Genomic DNA, 23,467 nt, shown 5'->3' with positions numbered 1-23,467 from the left:
ATTCAGGAGTGTTAAACAAAGAAACCACGCAAGATGACGAGGTGGTCCAGCGGTTAAGGCGGTGGAAGGCTAATACATTGTGCTCGACATGCACTGGAAGCTTTAGCGCCACTGAGAGCCCACCGGACCAGACAGGCCCAACCTGTTTACGATGGGTAACGGTGAGCTGTAATTGCGCTGCAGTTTAATGATACCCGTCTTGAGGACATATTTACAAAACAACAAGCCTTCTGGCTCTGGCGCTCAATCATCAGCAGACACCTTTTCAACGAGAAGCAAAACCTAAACGAAACAAGACTACTTTTTCTCAACAATACTCTAAGCCTCCAGAGAGGCTAGCAAAAATTGCCAAAGCTGACTGTATTTCAAGTCATCCTGGCGGGGTATTGGGTAAAGTTTTCAACCAGCAATGATCGCGCCTCGGATAAACCTCACAGGCTACAATATTGCCTCTGCGAAAGAATGCCGGCGACGGTCGTGACCTTTTCAGGCACCTACGTGGATGTGAACCGACAAGGTGGTAGCAAGCTTTAAACTGCCGCACAAACAGTCTCCTGGCACGGGTTGCTGCACCGTGTTTCTACGGAACAGATTAGAGGTGTGTAAAAGACGGCTCATTCACTATTCCCTCTGTGCTCAAAACAGCCTGCTGAAAGCACAGCAGCAGCTGAAAAGGTCCGCAGCATGGCCTCTCTCAGTCAGCAAGGGGGCGGGGAGGCCGAGTGGTTAAGGCGATGGACTGCTAATCCCATCCTTGTCGTTCGGTTCCTTTAGCACTGGACCTTAATCTAGGTCCTGGGGACCCCATGCTGAACTTTTTGTGTGTCCTCCTTATCTAACACACTCAGTTCAGTTCTTTGAGTTCTCTACTAATGAGCTGATGATCTGAATCGGGAGTGCTAAATAAAAGACGCCACGTAATATGACGAGGTGGCCGAGTGGTTAAGGCGATGGACTGCTAATCCATTGTGCTCTGCACGCGTGGGTTCGAATCCCATCCTCGTCGTTCGGTACATTTAGCAGTGATCCTCGGTCCTGGGGACCCCACTCTGCAATTTTTGTGTGTCTTCCCTATCTGACACACTCAGTTCAGTTCACCGAGCGCTCTACTAATGAGCTGGTGGTCTGAATCGGGAGTGTTAAACAAAAGGACCGCGCAAAACGAAAGGTGGTCGAGTGGTTAAGGCGATGCAAGGCTAGTCCGTTGTGCTCGGCACGCCTTGGTTTGTGTGGGTTCGAATCCCATCCTCTTCATTTGATGCTTTAGCACCACTGAGAGCCCACCGGAACAGACAGGCCCAACCTGTTTACGATGGGTAGCGGCGAGCTGTGACTGTGCTGTAGTTTATTGATAACTGCCGCAAAGTCTTGAGAACATATTGACAAAACAACAAGTCTTCTGGCTCCGGCACGCTATGATCGGTGGACACCTCTTTGACGAGGACCAACAACCAGCCACGCCAATAAAAGGAAACAAAACGAAGCAAGACTATCTTTCTCAACAAGCCTCCAGAGAGACTGGCAAAAATTGCCGATGCTGACTGTATTTCAAGTCATCCCGGTGGGGTATTGGGTATTGACTTTGTGGCAACATGGAACTTTTGCATCTACATTAATATTAGTCTGTTTCTTCTTATTCTGAGGTCACCGTAGCCACCAGATCCATTCTGTATTCCGATCTGATGGTCACTACAGTCCCCCGGTTCCAGTCCGTACCAAGAGCAGATAGTGGATCAGCACCTTCAGCCGAATGTCAGCGGAAACTATGTCAACTAGATGAGCCCCAGAGACAGATCATCAGTAAAGAAGGCATCCACATGCCACAGCAAACTACTCGAGCTGGTGAAAATGTTCACCAAACACCCGCCGCTGAATTCTTTTAAAACAAGCCAGCTTATTGAAGGTGCACAAGATAAACGCCCTGAGAAAGCTGTGCCTCGCAACCCTAAGAATGGCATAGGCGTTAGTGGACACCTGACGCGCGTGCAAAACTCCGGCATTTCACACGACCCTGGGTGGGCTCGAACCACCAACCTTTCGGTTAACAGCCGAACGCGCTAAACGATTGCGCCACAGAGACAGCCGCTGTTGCTTGCTGCCGCCGGATCACCGGTGTAAAAGCAAGGGTTAGGGTTAGTGATAGGGATTAAAATCGCTCGCACTAACAGCGACATCTGTTTTGAAAGATGTTTCTGGAGCTCGCAAAATCCACTCAGCCTGCGCGGCGAATGGGCACGCTGGAGCCCGCCAGCCACCCTTTTGGGAAGAAAGAGAGTCAACAGAGCCGCCCAACGTGGGGCTCGAACCCACGACCCTGAGATTAAGAGTCTCATGCTCTACCGACTGAGCTAGCCGGGCTGGTCGTGGGCTTCTTCACCAGGTCGGACCCAGTTTTCATCGGCCCCCAAATTACACATGCGAAACGGAGGCTCTCGCGTTGTGCGAGACTGTCGAGCCCTCCCCGTGGGTAGGGCTTAGAGCAGGCTTAGAGTTTTCTTCTGTCGGTTTTGACCCAATCTATTTTTGGGAAGCGCAGTTTGACCCAGCAGTGCGGGCCAACAACACGTTCTGTTTTGCCGCGTGAAGGCGGGTCAATGCTTTGGACAGCGTATGGTTGAGATGTGATTTTCCACCAATTTGGGGCACCTTTCTTAAGGAAATCAAGGATGATTTGATGGGAAATGGCAAACTGCTGTAGCGTTTGGCTAACAAGCCAAAGCTACAAAGGATGTACCGGTGCCCCGTCGTCCGAGCAGAATCCACATTCGGCCGTAATCGGAGGTTACTACTAACGTTCGATTGTGTCTCATAGGGAGTTTGACGCAGGGCCTCAGTGGAAAACAGGCCCTCGGCGGCTGAAACAAAAGACGAAGAAGGCATCCACATGCACATGATTCAGGAGTGTTAAACAAAGAAACCACGCAAGATGACGAGGTGGTCCAGCGGTTAAGGCGGTGGAAGGCTAATACATTGTGCTCGACATGCACTGGAAGCTTTAGCGCCACTGAGAGCCCACCGGACCAGACAGGCCCAACCTGTTTACGATGGGTAACGGTGAGCTGTAATTGCGCTGCAGTTTAATGATACCCGTCTTGAGGACATATTTACAAAACAACAAGCCTTCTGGCTCTGGCGCTCAATCATCAGCAGACACCTTTTCAACAAGAAGCAAAACCTAAACGAAACAAGACTACTTTTTCTCAACAATACTCTAAGCCTCCAGAGAGGCTAGCAAAAATTGCCAAAGCTGACTGTATTTCAAGTCATCCTGGCGGGGTATTGGGTAAAGTTTTCAACCAGCAATGATCGCGCCTCGGATAAACCTCACAGGCTACAATATCGCCTCTGCGAAAGAATGCCGGCGACGGTCGTGACCTTTTCAGGCACCTACGTGGATGTGAACCGACAAGGTGGTAGCAAGCTTTAAACTGCCGCACAAACAGTCTCCTGGCACGGGTTGCTGCACCGTGTTTCTACGGAACAGATTAGAGGTGTGTAAAAGACGGCTCATTCACTATTCCCTCTGTGCTCAAAACAGCCTGCTGAAAGCACAGCAGCAGCTGAAAAGGTCCGCAGCATGGCCTCTCTCAGTCAGCAAGGGGGCGGGGAGGCCGAGTGGTTAAGGCGATGGACTGCTAATCCCATCCTTGTCGTTCGGTTCCTTTAGCACTGGACCTTAATCTAGGTCCTGGGGACCCCATGCTGAACTTTTTGTGTGTCCTCCTTATCTAACACACTCAGTTCAGTTCTTTGAGTTCTCTACTAATGAGCTGATGATCTGAATCGGGAGTGCTAAATAAAAGACGCCACGTAATATGACGAGGTGGCCGAGTGGTTAAGGCGATGGACTGCTAATCCATTGTGCTCTGCACGCGTGGGTTCGAATCCCATCCTCGTCGTTCGGTACATTTAGCAGTGATCCTCGGTCCTGGGGACCCCACTCTGCAATTTTTGTGTGTCTTCCCTATCTGACACACTCAGTTCAGTTCACCGAGCGCTCTACTAATGAGCTGGTGGTCTGAATCGGGAGTGTTAAACAAAAGGACCGCGCAAAACGAAAGGTGGTCGAGTGGTTAAGGCGATGCAAGGCTAGTCCGTTGTGCTCGGCACGCCTTGGTTTGTGTGGGTTCGAATCCCATCCTCTTCATTTGATGCTTTAGCACCACTGAGAGCCCACCGGAACAGACAGGCCCAACCTGTTTACGATGGGTAGCGGCGAGCTGTGACTGTGCTGTAGTTTATTGATAACTGCCGCAAAGTCTTGAGAACATATTGACAAAACAACAAGTCTTCTGGCTCCGGCACGCTATGATCGGTGGACACCTCTTTGACGAGGACCAACAACCAGCCACGCCAATAAAAGGAAACAAAACGAAGCAAGACTATCTTTCTCAACAAGCCTCCAGAGAGACTGGCAAAAATTGCCGATGCTGACTGTATTTCAAGTCATCCCGGTGGGGTATTGGGTATTGACTTTGTGGCAACATGGAACTTTTGCATCTACATTAATATTAGTCTGTTTCTTCTTATTCTGAGGTCACCGTAGCCACCAGATCCATTCTGTATTCCGATCTGATGGTCACTACAGTCCCCCGGTTCCAGTCCGTACCAAGAGCAGATAGTGGATCAGCACCTTCAGCCGAATGTCAGCGGAAACTATGTCAACTAGATGAGCCCCAGAGACAGATCATCAGTAAAGAAGGCATCCACATGCCACAGCAAACTACTCGAGCTGGTGAAAATGTTCACCAAACACCCGCCGCTGAATTCTTTTAAAACAAGCCAGCTTATTGAAGGTGCACAAGATAAACGCCCTGAGAAAGCTGTGCCTCGCAACCCTAAGAATGGCATAGGCGTTAGTGGACACCTGACGCGCGTGCAAAACTCCGGCATTTCACACGACCCTGGGTGGGCTCGAACCACCAACCTTTCGGTTAACAGCCGAACGCGCTAAACGATTGCGCCACAGAGACAGCCGCTGTTGCTTGCTGCCGCCGGATCACCGGTGTAAAAGCAAGGGTTAGGGTTAGTGATAGGGATTAAAATCGCTCGCACTAACAGCGACATCTGTTTTGAAAGATGTTTCTGGAGCTCGCAAAATCCACTCAGCCTGCGCGGCGAATGGGCACGCTGGAGCCCGCCAGCCACCCTTTTGGGAAGAAAGAGAGTCAACAGAGCCGCCCAACGTGGGGCTCGAACCCACGACCCTGAGATTAAGAGTCTCATGCTCTACCGACTGAGCTAGCCGGGCTGGTCGTGGGCTTCTTCACCAGGTCGGACCCAGTTTTCATCGGCCCCCAAATTACACATGCGAAACGGAGGCTCTCGCGTTGTGCGAGACTGTCGAGCCCTCCCCGTGGGTAGGGCTTAGAGCAGGCTTAGAGTTTTCTTCTGTCGGTTTTGACCCAATCTATTTTTGGGAAGCGCAGTTTGACCCAGCAGTGCGGGCCAACAACACGTTCTGTTTTGCCGCGTGAAGGCGGGTCAATGCTTTGGACAGCGTATGGTTGAGATGTGATTTTCCACCAATTTGGGGCACCTTTCTTAAGGAAATCAAGGATGATTTGATGGGAAATGGCAAACTGCTGTAGCGTTTGGCTAACAAGCCAAAGCTACAAAGGATGTACCGGTGCCCCGTCGTCCGAGCAGAATCCACATTCGGCCGTAATCGGAGGTTACTACTAACGTTCGATTGTGTCTCATAGGGAGTTTGACGCAGGGCCTCAGTGGAAAACAGGCCCTCGGCGGCTGAAACAAAAGACGAAGAAGGCATCCACATGCACATGATTCAGGAGTGTTAAACAAAGAAACCACGCAAGATGACGAGGTGGTCCAGCGGTTAAGGCGGTGGAAGGCTAATACATTGTGCTCGACATGCACTGGAAGCTTTAGCGCCACTGAGAGCCCACCGGACCAGACAGGCCCAACCTGTTTACGATGGGTAACGGTGAGCTGTAATTGCGCTGCAGTTTAATGATACCCGTCTTGAGGACATATTTACAAAACAACAAGCCTTCTGGCTCTGGCGCTCAATCATCAGCAGACACCTTTTCAACGAGAAGCAAAACCTAAACGAAACAAGACTACTTTTTCTCAACAATACTCTAAGCCTCCACAGAGGCTAGCAAAAATTGCCAAAGCTGACTGTATTTCAAGTCATCCTGGCGGGGTATTGGGTAAAGTTTTCAACCAGCAATGATCGCGCCTCGGATAAACCTCACAGGCTACAATATCGCCTCTGCGAAAGAATGCCGGCGACGGTCGTGACCTTTTCAGGCACCTACGTGGATGTGAACCGACAAGGTGGTAGCAAGCTTTAAACTGCCGCACAAACAGTCTCCTGGCACGGGTTGCTGCACCGTGTTTCTACGGAACAGATTAGAGGTGTGTAAAAGACGGCTCATTCACTATTCCCTCTGTGCTCAAAACAGCCTGCTGAAAGCACAGCAGCAGCTGAAAAGGTCCGCAGCATGGCCTCTCTCAGTCAGCAAGGGGGCGGGGAGGCCGAGTGGTTAAGGCGATGGACTGCTAATCCCATCCTTGTCGTTCGGTTCCTTTAGCACTGGACCTTAATCTAGGTCCTGGGGACCCCATGCTGAACTTTTTGTGTGTCCTCCTTATCTAACACACTCAGTTCAGTTCTTTGAGTTCTCTACTAATGAGCTGATGATCTGAATCGGGAGTGCTAAATAAAAGACGCCACGTAATATGACGAGGTGGCCGAGTGGTTAAGGCGATGGACTGCTAATCCATTGTGCTCTGCACGCGTGGGTTAGAATCCCATCCTCGTCGTTCGGTACATTTAGCAGTGATCCTCGGTCCTGGGGACCCCACTCTGCAATTTTTGTGTGTCTTCCCTATCTGACACACTCAGTTCAGTTCACCGAGCGCTCTACTAATGAGCTGGTGGTCTGAATCGGGAGTGTTAAACAAAAGGACCGCGCAAAACGAAAGGTGGTCGAGTGGTTAAGGCGATGCAAGGCTAGTCCGTTGTGCTCGGCACGCCTTGGTTTGTGTGGGTTCGAATCCCATCCTCTTCATTTGATGCTTTAGCACCACTGAGAGCCCACCGGAACAGACAGGCCCAACCTGTTTACGATGGGTAGCGGCGAGCTGTGACTGTGCTGTAGTTTATTGATAACTGCCGCAAAGTCTTGAGAACATATTGACAAAACAACAAGTCTTCTGGCTCCGGCACGCTATGATCGGTGGACACCTCTTTGACGAGGACCAACAACCAGCCACGCCAATAAAAGGAAACAAAACGAAGCAAGACTATCTTTCTCAACAAGCCTCCAGAGAGACTGGCAAAAATTGCCGATGCTGACTGTATTTCAAGTCATCCCGGTGGGGTATTGGGTATTGACTTTGTGGCAACATGGAACTTTTGCATCTACATTAATATTAGTCTGTTTCTTCTTATTCTGAGGTCACCGTAGCCACCAGATCCATTCTGTATTCCGATCTGATGGTCACTACAGTCCCCCGGTTCCAGTCCGTACCAAGAGCAGATAGTGGATCAGCACCTTCAGCCGAATGTCAGCGGAAACTATGTCAACTAGATGAGCCCCAGAGACAGATCATCAGTAAAGAAGGCATCCACATGCCACAGCAAACTACTCGAGCTGGTGAAAATGTTCACCAAACACCCGCCGCTGAATTCTTTTAAAACAAGCCAGCTTATTGAAGGTGCACAAGATAAACGCCCTGAGAAAGCTGTGCCTCGCAACCCTAAGAATGGCATAGGCGTTAGTGGACACCTGACGCGCGTGCAAAACTCCGGCATTTCACACGACCCTGGGTGGGCTCGAACCACCAACCTTTCGGTTAACAGCCAAACGCGCTAAACGATTGCGCCACAGAGACAGCCGCTGTTGCTTGCTGCCGCCGGATCACCGGTGTAAAAGCAAGGGTTAGGGTTAGTGATAGGGATTAAAATCGCTCGCACTAACAGCGACATCTGTTTTGAAAGATGTTTCCGGAGCTCGCAAAATCCACTCAGCCTGCGCGGCGAATGGGCACGCTGGAGCCCGCCAGCCACCCTTTTGGGAAGAAAGAGAGTCAACAGAGCCGCCCAACGTGGGGCTCGAACCCACGACCCTGAGATTAAGAGTCTCATGCTCTACCGACTGAGCTAGCCGGGCTGGTCGTGGGCTTCTTCACCGGGTCGGACCCAGTTTTCATCGGCCCCCAAATTACACAGGCGAAACGGAGGCTCTCGCGTTGTGCGAGACTGTCGAGCCCTCCCCGTGGGTAGGGCTTAGAGCAGGCTTAGAGTTTTCTTCTGTCGGTTTTGACCCAATCTATTTTTGGGAAGCGCAGCTTGACCCAGCAGTGCGGGCCAACAACACGTTCTGTTTTGCCGCGTGAAGGCGGGTCAATGCTTTGGACAGCGTATGGTTGAGATGTGATTTTCCACCAATTTGGGGCACCTTTCTTAAGGAAGTCAAGGATGATTTGATGGGAAATGGCAAACTGCTGTAGCGTTTGGCTAACAAGCCAAAGCTACAAAGGATGTACCGGTGCCCCGTCGTCCGAGCAGAATCCACATTCGGCCGTAATCGGAGGTTACTACTAACGTTCGATTGTGTCTCATAGGGAGTTTGACGCAGGGCCTCAGTGGAAAACAGGCCCTCGGCGGCTGAAACAAAAGACGAAGAAGGCATCCACATGCACATGATTCAGGAGTGTTAAACAAAGAAACCACGCAAGATGACGAGGTGGTCCAGCGGTTAAGGCGGTGGAAGGCTAATACATTGTGCTCGACATGCACTGGAAGCTTTAGCGCCACTGAGAGCCCACCGGACCAGACAGGCCCAACCTGTTTACGATGGGTAACGGTAAGCTGTAATTGCGCTGCAGTTTAATGATACCCGTCTTGAGGACATATTTACAAAACAACAAGCCTTCTGGCTCTGGCGCTCAATCATCAGCAGACACCTTTTCAACGAGAAGCAAAACCTAAACGAAACAAGACTACTTTTTCTCAACAATACTCTAAGCCTCCAGAGAGGCTAGCAAAAATTGCCAAAGCTGACTGTATTTCAAGTCATCCTGGCGGGGTATTGGGTAAAGTTTTCAACCAGCAATGATCGCGCCTCGGATAAACCTCACAGGCTACAATATCGCCTCTGCGAAAGAATGCCGGCGACGGTCGTGACCTTTTCAGGCACCTACGTGGATGTGAACCGACAAGGTGGTAGCAAGCTTTAAACTGCCGCACAAACAGTCTCCTGGCACGGGTTGCTGCACCGTGTTTCTACGGAACAGATTAGAGGTGTGTAAAAGACGGCTCATTCACTATTCCCTCTGTGCTCAAAACAGCCTGCTGAAAGCACAGCAGCAGCTGAAAAGGTCCGCAGCATGGCCTCTCTCAGTCAGCAAGGGGGCGGGGAGGCCGAGTGGTTAAGGCGATGGACTGCTAATCCCATCCTTGTCGTTCGGTTCCTTTAGCACTGGACCTTAATCTAGGTCCTGGGGACCCCATGCTGAACTTTTTGTGTGTCCTCCTTATCTAACACACTCAGTTCAGTTCTTTGAGTTCTCTACTAATGAGCTGATGATCTGAATCGGGAGTGCTAAATAAAAGACGCCACGTAATATGACGAGGTGGCCGAGTGGTTAAGGCGATGGACTGCTAATCCATTGTGCTCTGCACGCGTGGGTTCGAATCCCATCCTCGTCGTTCGGTACATTTAGCAGTGATCCTCGGTCCTGGGGACCCCACTCTGCAATTTTTGTGTGTATTCCCTATCTGACACACTCAGTTCAGTTCACCGAGCGCTCTACTAATGAGCTGGTGGTCTGAATCGGGAGTGTTAAACAAAAGGACCGCGCAAAACGAAAGGTGGTCGAGTGGTTAAGGCGATGCAAGGCTAGTCCGTTGTGCTCGGCACGCCTTGGTTTGTGTGGGTTCGAATCCCATCCTCTTCATTTGATGCTTTAGCACCACTGAGAGCCCACCGGAACAGACAGGCCCAACCTGTTTACGATGGGTAGCGGCGAGCTGTGACTGTGCTGTAGTTTATTGATAACTGCCGCAAAGTCTTGAGAACATATTGACAAAACAACAAGTCTTCTGGCTCCGGCACGCTATGATCGGTGGACACCTCTTTGACGAGGACCAACAACCAGCCACGCCAATAAAAGGAAACAAAACGAAGCAAGACTATCTTTCTCAACAAGCCTCCAGAGAGACTGGCAAAAATTGCCGATGCTGACTGTATTTCAAGTCATCCCGGTGGGGTATTGGGTATTGACTTTGTGGCAACATGGAACTTTTGCATCTACATTAATATTAGTCTGTTTCTTCTTATTCTGAGGTCACCGTAGCCACCAGATCCATTCTGTATTCCGATCTGATGGTCACTACAGTCCCCCGGTTCCAGTCCGTACCAAGAGCAGATAGTGGATCAGCACCTTCAGCCGAATGTCAGCGGAAACTATGTCAACTAGATGAGCCCCAGAGACAGATCATCAGTAAAGAAGGCATCCACATGCCACAGCAAACTACTCGAGCTGGTGAAAATGTTCACCAAACACCCGCCGCTGAATTCTTTTAAAACAAGCCAGCTTATTGAAGGTGCACAAGATAAACGCCCTGAGAAAGCTGTGCCTCGCAACCCTAAGAATGGCATAGGCGTTAGTGGACACCTGACGCGCGTGCAAAACTCCGGCATTTCACACGACCCTGGGTGGGCTCGAACCACCAACCTTTCGGTTAACAGCCAAACGCGCTAAACGATTGCGCCACAGAGACAGCCGCTGTTGCTTGCTGCCGCCGGATCACCGGTGTAAAAGCAAGGGTTAGGGTTAGTGATAGGGATTAAAATCGCTCGCACTAACAGCGACATCTGTTTTGAAAGATGTTTCCGGAGCTCGCAAAATCCACTCAGCCTGCGCGGCGAATGGGCACGCTGGAGCCCGCCAGCCACCCTTTTGGGAAGAAAGAGAGTCAACAGAGCCGCCCAACGTGGGGCTCGAACCCACGACCCTGAGATTAAGAGTCTCATGCTCTACCGACTGAGCTAGCCGGGCTGGTCGTGGGCTTCTTCACCGGGTCGGACCCAGTTTTCATCGGCCCCCAAATTACACAGGCGAAACGGAGGCTCTCGCGTTGTGCGAGACTGTCGAGCCCTCCCCGTGGGTAGGGCTTAGAGCAGGCTTAGAGTTTTCTTCTGTCGGTTTTGACCCAATCTATTTTTGGGAAGCGCAGCTTGACCCAGCAGTGCGGGCCAACAATACGTTCTGTTTTGCCGCGTGAAGGCGGGTCAATGCTTTGGACAGCGTATGGTTGAGATGTGATTTTCCACCAATTTGGGGCACCTTTCTTAAGGAAGTCAAGGATGATTTGATGGGAAATGGCAAACTGCTGTAGCGTTTGGCTAACAAGCCAAAGCTACAAAGGATGTACCGGTGCCCCGTCGTCCGAGCAGAATCCACATTCGGCCGTAATCGGAGGTTACTACTAACGTTCGATTGTGTCTCATAGGGAGTTTGACGCAGGGCCTCAGTGGAAAACAGGCCCTCGGCGGCTGAAACAAAAGACGAAGAAGGCATCCACATGCACATGATTCAGGAGTGTTAAACAAAGAAACCACGCAAGATGACGAGGTGGTCCAGCGGTTAAGGCGGTGGAAGGCTAATACATTGTGCTCGACATGCACTGGAAGCTTTAGCGCCACTGAGAGCCCACCGGACCAGACAGGCCCAACCTGTTTACGATGGGTAACGGTAAGCTGTAATTGCGCTGCAGTTTAATGATACCCGTCTTGAGGACATATTTACAAAACAACAAGCCTTCTGGCTCTGGCGCTCAATCATCAGCAGACACCTTTTCAACGAGAAGCAAAACCTAAACGAAACAAGACTACTTTTTCTCAACAATACTCTAAGCCTCCAGAGAGGCTAGCAAAAATTGCCAAAGCTGACTGTATTTCAAGTCATCCTGGCGGGGTATTGGGTAAAGTTTTCAACCAGCAATGATCGCGCCTCGGATAAACCTCACAGGCTACAATATCGCCTCTGCGAAAGAATGCCGGCGACGGTCGTGACCTTTTCAGGCACCTACGTGGATGTGAACCGACAAGGTGGTAGCAAGCTTTAAACTGCCGCACAAACAGTCTCCTGGCACGGGTTGCTGCACCGTGTTTCTACGGAACAGATTAGAGGTGTGTAAAAGACGGCTCATTCACTATTCCCTCTGTGCTCAAAACAGCCTGCTGAAAGCACAGCAGCAGCTGAAAAGGTCCGCAGCATGGCCTCTCTCAGTCAGCAAGGGGGCGGGGAGGCCGAGTGGTTAAGGCGATGGACTGCTAATCCCATCCTTGTCGTTCGGTTCCTTTAGCACTGGACCTTAATCTAGGTCCTGGGGACCCCATGCTGAACTTTTTGTGTGTCCTCCTTATCTAACACACTCAGTTCAGTTCTTTGAGTTCTCTACTAATGAGCTGATGATCTGAATCGGGAGTGCTAAATAAAAGACGCCACGTAATATGACGAGGTGGCCGAGTGGTTAAGGCGATGGACTGCTAATCCATTGTGCTCTGCACGCGTGGGTTCGAATCCCATCCTCGTCGTTCGGTACATTTAGCAGTGATCCTCGGTCCTGGGGACCCCACTCTGCAATTTTTGTGTGTATTCCCTATCTGACACACTCAGTTCAGTTCACCGAGCGCTCTACTAATGAGCTGGTGGTCTGAATCGGGAGTGTTAAACAAAAGGACCGCGCAAAACGAAAGGTGGTCGAGTGGTTAAGGCGATGCAAGGCTAGTCCGTTGTGCTCGGCACGCCTTGGTTTGTGTGGGTTCGAATCCCATCCTCTTCATTTGATGCTTTAGCACCACTGAGAGCCCACCGGAACAGACAGGCCCAACCTGTTTACGATGGGTAGCGGCGAGCTGTGACTGTGCTGTAGTTTATTGATAACTGCCGCAAAGTCTTGAGAACATATTGACAAAACAACAAGTCTTCTGGCTCCGGCACGCTATGATCGGTGGACACCTCTTTGACGAGGACCAACAACCAGCCACGCCAATAAAAGGAAACAAAACGAAGCAAGACTATCTTTCTCAACAAGCCTCCAGAGAGACTGGCAAAAATTGCCGATGCTGACTGTATTTCAAGTCATCCCGGTGGGGTATTGGGTATTGACTTTGTGGCAACATGGAACTTTTGCATCTACATTAATATTAGTCTGTTTCTTCTTATTCTGAGGTCACCGTAGCCACCAGATCCATTCTGTATTCCGATCTGATGGTCACTACAGTCCCCCGGTTCCAGTCCGTACCAAGAGCAGATAGTGGATCAGCACCTTCAGCCGAATGTCAGCGGAAACTATGTCAACTAGATGAGCCCCAGAGACAGATCATCAGTAAAGAAGGCATCCACATGCCACAGCAAACTACTCGAGCTGGTGAAAATGTTCACCAAACACCCGCCGCTGAATTCTTTTAAAACAAGCCAGCTTATTGAAGGTGCACAAGATAAACGCCCTGAGAAAGCTGTGCCTCGCAACCCTAAGAATGGCATAGGCGTTAGTGGACACCTGACGCGCGTGCAAAAGTCCGGCATTTCACACGACCCTGGGTGGGCTCGAACCACCAACCTTTCGGTTAACAGCCGAACGCGCTAAACGATTGCGCCACAGAGACAGCCGCTGTTGCTTGCTGCCGCCGGATCACCGGTGTAAAAGCAAGGGTTAGGGTTAGTGATAGGGATTAAAATCGCTCGCACTAACAGCGACATCTGTTTTGAAAGATGTTTCTGGAGCTCGCAAAATCCACTCAGCCTGCGCGGCGAATGGGCACGCTGGAGCCCGCCAGCCACCCTTTTGGGAAGAAAGAGAGTCAACAGAGCCGCCCAACGTGGGGCTCGAACCCACGACCCTGAGATTAAGAGTCTCATGCTCTACCGACTGAGCTAGCCGGGCTGGTCGTGGGCTTCTTCACCAGGTCGGACCCAGTTTTCATCGGCCCCCAAATTACACATGCGAAACGGAGGCTCTCGCGTTGTGCGAGACTGTCGAGCCCTCCCCGTGGGTAGGGCTTAGAGCAGGCTTAGAGTTTTCTTCTGTCGGTTTTGACCCAATCTATTTTTGGGAAGCGCAGTTTGACCCAGCAGTGCGGGCCAACAACACGTTCTGTTTTGCCGCGTGAAGGCGGGTCAATGCTTTGGACAGCGTATGGTTGAGATGTGATTTTCCACCAATTTGGGGCACCTTTCTTAAGGAAATCAAGGATGATTTGATGGGAAATGGCAAACTGCTGTAGCGTTTGGCTAACAAGCCAAAGCTACAAAGGATGTACCGGTGCCCCGTCGTCCGAGCAGAATCCACATTCGGCCGTAATCGGAGGTTACTACTAACGTTCGATTGTGTCTCATAGGGAGTTTGACGCAGGGCCTCAGTGGAAAACAGGCCCTCGGCGGCTGAAACAAAAGACGAAGAAGGCATCCACATGCACATGATTCAGGAGTGTTAAACAAAGAAACCACGCAAGATGACGAGGTGGTCCAGCGGTTAAGGCGGTGGAAGGCTAATACATTGTGCTCGACATGCACTGGAAGCTTTAGCGCCACTGAGAGCCCACCGGACCAGACAGGCCCAACCTGTTTACGATGGGTAACGGTGAGCTGTAATTGCGCTGCAGTTTAATGATACCCGTCTTGAGGACATATTTACAAAACAACAAGCCTTCTGGCTCTGGCGCTCAATCATCAGCAGACACCTTTTCAACGAGAAGCAAAACCTAAACGAAACAAGACTACTTTTTCTCAACAATACTCTAAGCCTCCAGAGAGGCTAGCAAAAATTGCCAAAGCTGACTGTATTTCAAGTCATCCTGGCGGGGTATTGGGTAAAGTTTTCAACCAGCAATGATCGCGCCTCGGATAAACCTCACAGGCTACAATATCGCCTCTGCGAAAGAATGCCGGCGACGGTCGTGACCTTTTCAGGCACCTACGTGGATGTGAACCGACAAGGTGGTAGCAAGCTTTAAACTGCCGCACAAACAGTCTCCTGGCACGGGTTGCTGCACCGTGTTTCTACGGAACAGATTAGAGGTGTGTAAAAGACGGCTCATTCACTATTCCCTCTGTGCTCAAAACAGCCTGCTGAAAGCACAGCAGCAGCTGAAAAGGTCCGCAGCATGGCCTCTCTCAGTCAGCAAGGGGGCGGGGAGGCCGAGTGGTTAAGGCGATGGACTGCTAATCCCATCCTTGTCGTTCGGTTCCTTTAGCACTGGACCTTAATCTAGGTCCTGGGGACCCCATGCTGAACTTTTTGTGTGTCCTCCTTATCTAACACACTCAGTTCAGTTCTTTGAGTTCTCTACTAATGAGCTGATGATCTGAATCGGGAGTGCTAAATAAAAGACGCCACGTAATATGACGAGGTGGCCGAGTGGTTAAGGCGATGGACTGCTAATCCATTGTGCTCTGCACGCGTGGGTTCGAATCCCATCCTCGTCGTTCGGTACATTTAGCAGTGATCCTCGGTCCTGGGGACCCCACTCTGCAATTTTTGTGTGTCTTCCCTATCTGACACACTCAGTTCAGTTCACCGAGCGCTCTACTAATGAGCTGGTGGTCTGAATCGGGAGTGTTAAACAAAAGGACCGCGCAAAACGAAAGGTGGTCGAGTGGTTAAGGCGATGCAAGGCTAGTCCGTTGTGCTCGGCACGCCTTGGTTTGTGTGGGTTCGAATCCCATCCTCTTCATTTGATGCTTTAGCACCACTGAGAGCCCACCGGAACAGACAGGCCCAACCTGTTTACGATGGGTAGCGGCGAGCTGTGACTGTGCTGTAGTTTATTGATAACTGCCGCAAAGTCTTGAGAACATATTGACAAAACAACAAGTCTTCTGGCTCCGGCACGCTATGATCGGTGGACACCTCTTTGACGAGGACCAACAACCAGCCACGCCAATAAAAGGAAACAAAACGAAGCAAGACTATCTTTCTCAACAAGCCTCCAGAGAGACTGGCAAAAATTGCCGATGCTGACTGTATTTCAAGTCATCCCGGTGGGGTATTGGGTATTGACTTTGTGGCAACATGGAACTTTTGCATCTACATTAATATTAGTCTGTTTCTTCTTATTCTGAGGTCACCGTAGCCACCAGATCCATTCTGTATTCCGATCTGATGGTCACTACAGTCCCCCGGTTCCAGTCCGTACCAAGAGCAGATAGTGGATCAGCACCTTCAGCCGAATGTCAGCGGAAACTATGTCAACTAGATGAGCCCCAGAGACAGATCATCAGTAAAGAAGGCATCCACATGCCACAGCAAACTACTCGAGCTGGTGAAAATGTTCACCAAACACCCACCGCTGAATTCTTTTAAAACAAGCCAGCTTATTGAAGGTGCACAAGATAAACGCCCTGAGAAAGCTGTGCCTCGCAACCCTAAGAATGGCATAGGCGTTAGTGGACACCTGACGCGCGTGCAAAACTCCGGCATTTCACACGACCCTGGGTGGGCTCGAACCACCAACCTTTCGGTTAACAGCCAAACGCGCTAAACGATTGCGCCACAGAGACAGCCGCTGTTGCTTGCTGCCGCCGGATCACCGGTGTAAAAGCAAGGGTTAGGGTTAGTGATAGGGATTAAAATCGCTCGCACTAACAGCGACATCTGTTTTGAAAGATGTTTCCGGAGCTCGCAAAATCCACTCAGCCTGCGCGGCGAATGGGCACGCTGGAGCCCGCCAGCCACCCTTTTGGGAAGAAAGAGAGTCAACAGAGCCGCCCAACGTGGGGCTCGAACCCACGACCCTGAGATTAAGAGTCTCATGCTCTACCGACTGAGCTAGCCGGGCTGGTCGTGGGCTTCTTCACCGGGTCGGACCCAGTTTTCATCGGCCCCCAAATTACACAGGCGAAACGGAGGCTCTCGCGTTGTGCGAGACTGTCGAGCCCTCCCCGTGGGTAGGGCTTAGAGCAGGCTTAGAGTTTTCTTCTGTCGGTTTTGACCCAATCTATTTTTGGGAAGCGCAGTTTGACCCAGCAGTGCGGGCCAACAACACGTTCTGTTTTGCCGCGTGAAGGCGGGTCAATGCTTTGGACAGCGTATGGTTGAGATGTGATTTTCCACCAATTTGGGGCACCTTTCTTAAGGAAATCAAGGATGATTTGATGGGAAATGGCAAACTGCTGTAGCGTTTGGCTAACAAGCCAAAGCTACAAAGGATGTACCGGTGCCCCGTCGTCCGAGCAGAATCCACATTCGGCCGTAATCGGAGGTTACTACTAACGTTCGATTGTGTCTCATAGGGAGTTTGACGCAGGGCCTCAGTGGAAAACAGGCCCTCGGCGGCTGAAACAAAAGACGAAGAAGGCATCCACATGCACATGATTCAGGAGTGTTAAACAAAGAAACCACGCAAGATGACGAGGTGGTCCAGCGGTTAAGGCGGTGGAAGGCTAATACATTGTGCTCGACATGCACTGGAAGCTTTAGCGCCACTGAGAGCCCACCGGACCAGACAGGCCCAACCTGTTTACGATGGGTAACGGTGAGCTGTAATTGCGCTGCAGTTTAATGATACCCGTCTTGAGGACATATTTACAAAACAACAAGCCTTCTGGCTCTGGCGCTCAATCATCAGCAGACACCTTTTCAACGAGAAGCAAAACCTAAACGAAACAAGACTACTTTTTCTCAACAATACTCTAAGCCTCCAGAGAGGCTAGCAAAAATTGCCAAAGCTGACTGTATTTCAAGTCATCCTGGCGGGGTATTGGGTAAAGTTTTCAACCAGCAATGATCGCGCCTCGGATAAACCTCACAGGCTACAATATCGCCTCTGCGAAAGAATGCCGGCGACGGTCGTGACCTTTTCAGGCACCTACGTGGATGTGAACCGACAAGGTGGTAGCAAGCTTTAAACTGCCGCACAAACAGTCTCCTGGCACGGGTTGCTGCACCGTGTTTCTACGGAACAGATTAGAGGTGTGTAAAAGACGGCTCATTCACTATTCCCTCTGTGCTCAAAACAGCCTGCTGAAAGCACAGCAGCAGCTGAAAAGGTCCGCAGCATGGCCTCTCTCAGTCAGCAAGGGGGCGGGGAGGCCGAGTGGTTAAGGCGATGGACTGCTAATCCCATCCTTGTCGTTCGGTTCCTTTAGCACTGGACCTTAATCTAGGTCCTGGGGACCCCATGCTGAACTTTTTGTGTGTCCTCCTTATCTAACACACTCAGTTCAGTTCTTTGAGTTCTCTACTAATGAGCTGATGATCTGAATCGGGAGTGCTAAATAAAAGACGCCAAGTAATATGACGAGGTGGCCGAGTGGTTAAGGCGATGGACTGCTAATCCATTGTGCTCTGCACGCGTGGGTTCGAATCCCATCCTCGTCGTTCGGTACATTTAGCAGTGATCCTCGGTCCTGGGGACCCCACTCTGCAATTTTTGTGTGTCTTCCCTATCTGACACACTCAGTTCAGTTCACCGAGCGCTCTACTAATGAGCTGGTGGTCTGAATCGGGAGTGTTAAACAAAAGGACCGCGCAAAACGAAAGGTGGTCGAGTGGTTAAGGCGATGCAAGGCTAGTCCGTTGTGCTCGGCACGCCTTGGTTTGTGTGGGTTCGAATCCCATCCTCTTCATTTGATGCTTTAGCACCACTGAGAGCCCACCGGAACAGACAGGCCCAACCTGTTTACGATGGGTAGCGGCGAGCTGTGACTGTGCTGTAGTTTATTGATGACTGCCGCAAAGTCTTGAGAACATATTGACAAAACAACAAGTCTTCTGGCTCCGGCACGCTATGATCGGTGGACACCTCTTTGACGAGGACCAACAACCAGCCACGCCAATAAAAGGAAACAAAACGAAGCAAGACTATCTTTCTCAACAAGCCTCCAGAGAGACTGGCAAAAATTGCCGATGCTGACTGTATTTCAAGTCATCCCGGTGGGGTATTGGGTATTGACTTTGTGGCAACATGGAACTTTTGCATCTACATTAATATTAGTCTGTTTCTTCTTATTCTGAGGTCACCGTAGCCACCAGATCCATTCTGTATTCCGATCTGATGGTCACTACAGTCCCCCGGTTCCAGTCCGTACCAAGAGCAGATAGTGGATCAGCACCTTCAGCCGAATGTCAGCGGAAACTATGTCAACTAGATGAGCCCCAGAGACAGATCATCAGTAAAGAAGGCATCCACATGCCACAGCAAACTACTCGAGCTGGTGAAAATGTTCACCAAACACCCGCCGCTGAATTCTTTTAAAACAAGCCAGCTTATTGAAGGTGCACAAGATAAACGCCCTGAGAAAGCTGTGCCTCGCAACCCTAAGAATGGCATAGGCGTTAGTGGACACCTGACGCGCGTGCAAAACTCCGGCATTTCACACGTCCCTGGGTGGGCTCGAACCACCAACCTTTCGGTTAACAGCCGAACGCGCTAAACGATTGCGCCACAGAGACAGCCGCTGTTGCTTGCTGCCGCCGGATCACCGGTGTAAAAGCAAGGGTTAGGGTTAGTGATAGGGATTAAAATCGCTCGCACTAACAGCGACATCTGTTTTGAAAGATGTTTCCGGAGCTCGCAAAATCCACTCAGCCTGCGCGGCGAATGGGCACGCTGGAGCCCGCCAGCCACCCTTTTGGGAAGAAAGAGACTCAACAGAGCCGCCCAACGTGGGGCTCGAACCCACGACCCTGAGATTAAGAGTCTCATGCTCTACCGACTGAGCTAGCCGGGCTGGTCGTGGGCTTCTTCACCGGGTCGGACCCAGTTTTCATCGGCCCCCAAATTACACAGGCGAAACGGAGGCTCTCGCGTTGTGCGAGACTGTCGAGCCCTCCCCGTGGGTAGGGCTTAGAGCAGGCTTAGAGTTTTCTTCTGTCGGTTTTGACCCAATCTATTTTTGGGAAGCGCAGCTTGACCCAGCAGTGCGGGCCAACAATACGTTCTGTTTTGCCGCGTGAAGGCGGGTCAATGCTTTGGACAGCGTATGGTTGAGATGTGATTTTCCACCAATTTGGGGCACCTTTCTTAAGGAAGTCAAGGATGATTTGATGGGAAATGGCAAACTGCTGTAGCGTTTGGCTAACAAGCCAAAGCTACAAAGGATGTACCGGTGCCCCGTCGTCCGAGCAGAATCCACATTCGGCCGTAATCGGAGGTTACTACTAACGTTCGATTGTGTCTCATAGGGAGTTTGACGCAGGGCCTCAGTGGAAAACAGGCCCTCGGCGGCTGAAACAAAAGACGAAGAAGGCATCCACATGCACATGATTCAGGAGTGTTAAACAAAGAAACCACGCAAGATGACGAGGTGGTCCAGCGGTTAAGGCGGTGGAAGGCTAATACATTGTGCTCGACATGCACTGGAAGCTTTAGCGCCACTGAGAGCCCACCGGACCAGACAGGCCCAACCTGTTTACGATGGGTAACGGTAAGCTGTAATTGCGCTGCAGTTTAATGATACCCGTCTTGAGGACATATTTACAAAACAACAAGCCTTCTGGCTCTGGCGCTCAATCATCAGCAGACACCTTTTCAACGAGAAGCAAAACCTAAACGAAACAAGACTACTTTTTCTCAACAATACTCTAAGCCTCCAGAGAGGCTAGCAAAAATTGCCAAAGCTGACTGTATTTCAAGTCATCCTGGCGGGGTATTGGGTAAAGTTTTCAACCAGCAATGATCGCGCCTCGGATAAACCTCACAGGCTACAATATTGCCTCTGCGAAAGAATGCCGGCGACGGTCGTGACCTTTTCAGGCACCTACGTGGATGTGAACCGACAAGGTGGTAGCAAGCTTTAAACTGCCGCACAAACAGTCTCCTGGCACGGGTTGCTGCACCGTGTTTCTACGGAACAGATTAGAGGTGTGTAAAAGACGGCTCATTCACTATTCCCTCTGTGCTCAAAACAGCCTGCTGAAAGCACAGCAGCAGCTGAAAAGGTCCGCAGCATGGCCTCTCTCAGTCAGCAAGGGGGCGGGGAGGCCGAGTGGTTAAGGCGATGGACTGCTAATCCCATCCTTGTCGTTCGGTTCCTTTAGCACTGGACCTTAATCTAGGTCCTGGGGACCCCATGCTGAACTTTTTGTGTGTCCTCCTTATCTAACACACTCAGTTCAGTTCTTTGAGTTCTCTACTAATGAGCTGATGATCTGAATCGGGAGTGCTAAATAAAAGACGCCACGTAATATGATGAGGTGGCCGAGTGGTTAAGGCGATGGACTGCTAATTCATTGTGCTCTGCACGCGTGGGTTTGAATCCCATCCTCGTCGTTCGGTACATTTAGCAGTGATCCTCGGTCCTGGGGACCCCACTCTGCAATTTTTGTGTGTCTTCCCTATCTGACACACTCAGTTCAGTTCACCGAGCGCTCTACTAATGAGCTGGTGGTCTGAATCGGGAGTGTTAAACAAAAGGACCGCGCAAAACGAAAGGTGGTCGAGTGGTTAAGGCGATGCAAGGCTAGTCCGTTGTGCTCGGCACGCCTTGGTTTGTGTGGGTTCGAATCCCATCCTCTTCATTTGATGCTTTAGCACCACTGAGAGCCCACCGGAACAGACAGGCCCAACCTGTTTACGATGGGTAGCGGCGAGCTGTGACTGTGCTGTAGTTTATTGATAACTGCCGCAAAGTCTTGAGAACATATTGACAAAACAACAAGTCTTCTGGCTCCGGCACGCTATGATCGGTGGACACCTCTTTGACGAGGACCAACAACCAGCCACGCCAATAAAAGGAAACAAAACGAAGCAAGACTATCTTTCTCAACAAGCCTCCAGAGAGACTGGCAAAAATTGCCGATGCTGACTGTATTTCAAGTCATCCCGGTGGGGTATTGGGTATTGACTTTGTGGCAACATGGAACTTTTGCATCTACATTAATATTAGTCTGTTTCTTCTTATTCTGAGGTCACCGTAGCCACCAGATCCATTCTGTATTCCGATCTGATGGTCACTACAGTCCCCCGGTTCCAGTCCGTACCAAGAGCAGATAGTGGATCAGCACCTTCAGCCGAATGTCAGCGGAAACTATGTCAACTAGATGAGCCCCAGAGACAGATCATCAGTAAAGAAGGCATCCACATGCCACAGCAAACTACTCGAGCTGGTGAAAATGTTCACCAAACACCCGCCGCTGAATTCTTTTAAAACAAGCCAGCTTATTGAAGGTGCACAAGATAAACGCCCTGAGAAAGCTGTGCCTCGCAACCCTAAGAATGGCATAGGCGTTAGTGGACACCTGACGCGCGTGCAAAACTCCGGCATTTCACACGACCCTGGGTGGGCTCGAACCACCAACCTTTCGGTTAACAGCCGAACGCGCTAAACGATTGCGCCACAGAGACAGCCGCTGTTGCTTGCTGCCGCCGGATCACCGGTGTAAAAGCAAGGGTTAGGGTTAGTGATAGGGATTAAAATCGCTCGCACTAACAGCGACATCTGTTTTGAAAGATGTTTCCGGAGCTCGCAAAATCCACTCAGCCTGCGCGGCGAATGGGCACGCTGGAGCCCGCCAGCCACCCTTTTGGGAAGAAAGAGAGTCAACAGAGCCGCCCAACGTGGGGCTCGAACCCACGACCCTGAGATTAAGAGTCTCATGCTCTACCGACTGAGCTAGCCGGGCTGGTCGTGGGCTTCTTCACCGGGTCGGACCCAGTTTTCATCGGCCCCCAAATTACACAGGCGAAACGGAGGCTCTCGCGTTGTGCGAGACTGTCGAGCCCTCCCCGTGGGTAGGGCTTAGAGCAGGCTTAGAGTTTTCTTCTGTCGGTTTTGACCCAATCTATTTTTGGGAAGCGCAGTTTGACCCAGCAGTGCGGGCCAACAACACGTTCTGTTTTGCCGCGTGAAGGCGGGTCAATGCTTTGGACAGCGTATGGTTGAGATGTGATTTTCCACCAATTTGGGGCACCTTTCTTAAGGAAATCAAGGATGATTTGATGGGAAATGGCAAACTGCTGTAGCGTTTGGCTAACAAGCCAAAGCTACAAAGGATGTACCGGTGCCCCGTCGTCCGAGCAGAATCCACATTCGGCCGTAATCGGAGGTTACTACTAACGTTCGATTGTGTCTCATAGGGAGTTTGACGCAGGGCCTCAGTGGAAAACAGGCCCTCGGCGGCTGAAACAAAAGACGAAGAAGGCATCCACATGCACATGATTCAGGAGTGTTAAACAAAGAAACCACGCAAGATGACGAGGTGGTCCAGCGGTTAAGGCGGTGGAAGGCTAATACATTGTGCTCGACATGCACTGGAAGCTTTAGCGCCACTGAGAGCCCACCGGACCAGACAGGCCCAACCTGTTTACGATGGGTAACGGTGAGCTGTAATTGCGCTGCAGTTTAATGATACCCGTCTTGAGGACATATTTACAAAACAACAAGCCTTCTGGCTCTGGCGCTCAATCATCAGCAGACACCTTTTCAACGAGAATCAAAACCTAAACGAAACAAGACTACTTTTTCTCAACAATACTCTAAG

The 23,467-nt window shown here is 50.7% G+C and overlaps 9 non-coding genes across 9 annotated transcripts; all 9 read right to left on the bottom strand.

Moving 5' to 3' along the window:
• Positions 1-323: 323 nt before the first annotated feature.
• On the bottom strand, positions 324-464 carry LOC141315843 (U4 spliceosomal RNA). Its single transcript, XR_012351155.1, has one exon. It is a non-coding gene; the product is annotated as a U4 spliceosomal RNA (small nuclear RNA).
• A 2,752-nt stretch (positions 465-3,216) lies between these two features.
• Positions 3,217-3,357, bottom strand: LOC141315841 (U4 spliceosomal RNA). Its single transcript, XR_012351153.1, has one exon. It is a non-coding gene; the product is annotated as a U4 spliceosomal RNA (small nuclear RNA).
• A 2,752-nt stretch (positions 3,358-6,109) lies between these two features.
• Positions 6,110-6,250, bottom strand: LOC141315844 (U4 spliceosomal RNA). The gene has a single exon (XR_012351156.1). It is a non-coding gene; the product is annotated as a U4 spliceosomal RNA (small nuclear RNA).
• A 2,752-nt stretch (positions 6,251-9,002) lies between these two features.
• On the bottom strand, positions 9,003-9,143 carry LOC141315840 (U4 spliceosomal RNA). Its single transcript, XR_012351152.1, has one exon. It is a non-coding gene; the product is annotated as a U4 spliceosomal RNA (small nuclear RNA).
• A 2,752-nt stretch (positions 9,144-11,895) lies between these two features.
• Positions 11,896-12,036, bottom strand: LOC141315839 (U4 spliceosomal RNA). The gene has a single exon (XR_012351150.1). It is a non-coding gene; the product is annotated as a U4 spliceosomal RNA (small nuclear RNA).
• A 2,752-nt stretch (positions 12,037-14,788) lies between these two features.
• LOC141315838 (U4 spliceosomal RNA) lies at positions 14,789-14,929 on the bottom strand. The gene has a single exon (XR_012351149.1). It is a non-coding gene; the product is annotated as a U4 spliceosomal RNA (small nuclear RNA).
• Positions 14,930-17,681: 2,752 nt separating this feature from the next.
• Positions 17,682-17,822, bottom strand: LOC141315837 (U4 spliceosomal RNA). The gene has a single exon (XR_012351148.1). It is a non-coding gene; the product is annotated as a U4 spliceosomal RNA (small nuclear RNA).
• Positions 17,823-19,364: 1,542 nt separating this feature from the next.
• trnan-guu (transfer RNA asparagine (anticodon GUU)) lies at positions 19,365-19,438 on the bottom strand. The gene has a single exon. It is a non-coding gene; the product is annotated as a tRNA-Asn (tRNA).
• A 1,136-nt stretch (positions 19,439-20,574) lies between these two features.
• LOC141315831 (U4 spliceosomal RNA) lies at positions 20,575-20,715 on the bottom strand. The gene has a single exon (XR_012351143.1). It is a non-coding gene; the product is annotated as a U4 spliceosomal RNA (small nuclear RNA).
• Positions 20,716-23,467: the final 2,752 nt, after the last annotated feature.

Source organism: Garra rufa, unplaced genomic scaffold (assembly GCF_049309525.1).
Source record: "Garra rufa unplaced genomic scaffold, GarRuf1.0 hap1_unplaced_039, whole genome shotgun sequence".
NCBI lineage: Eukaryota > Metazoa > Chordata > Actinopteri > Cypriniformes > Cyprinidae > Garra > Garra rufa.
This window is presented reverse-complemented; position numbering and strand designations above follow the sequence as displayed.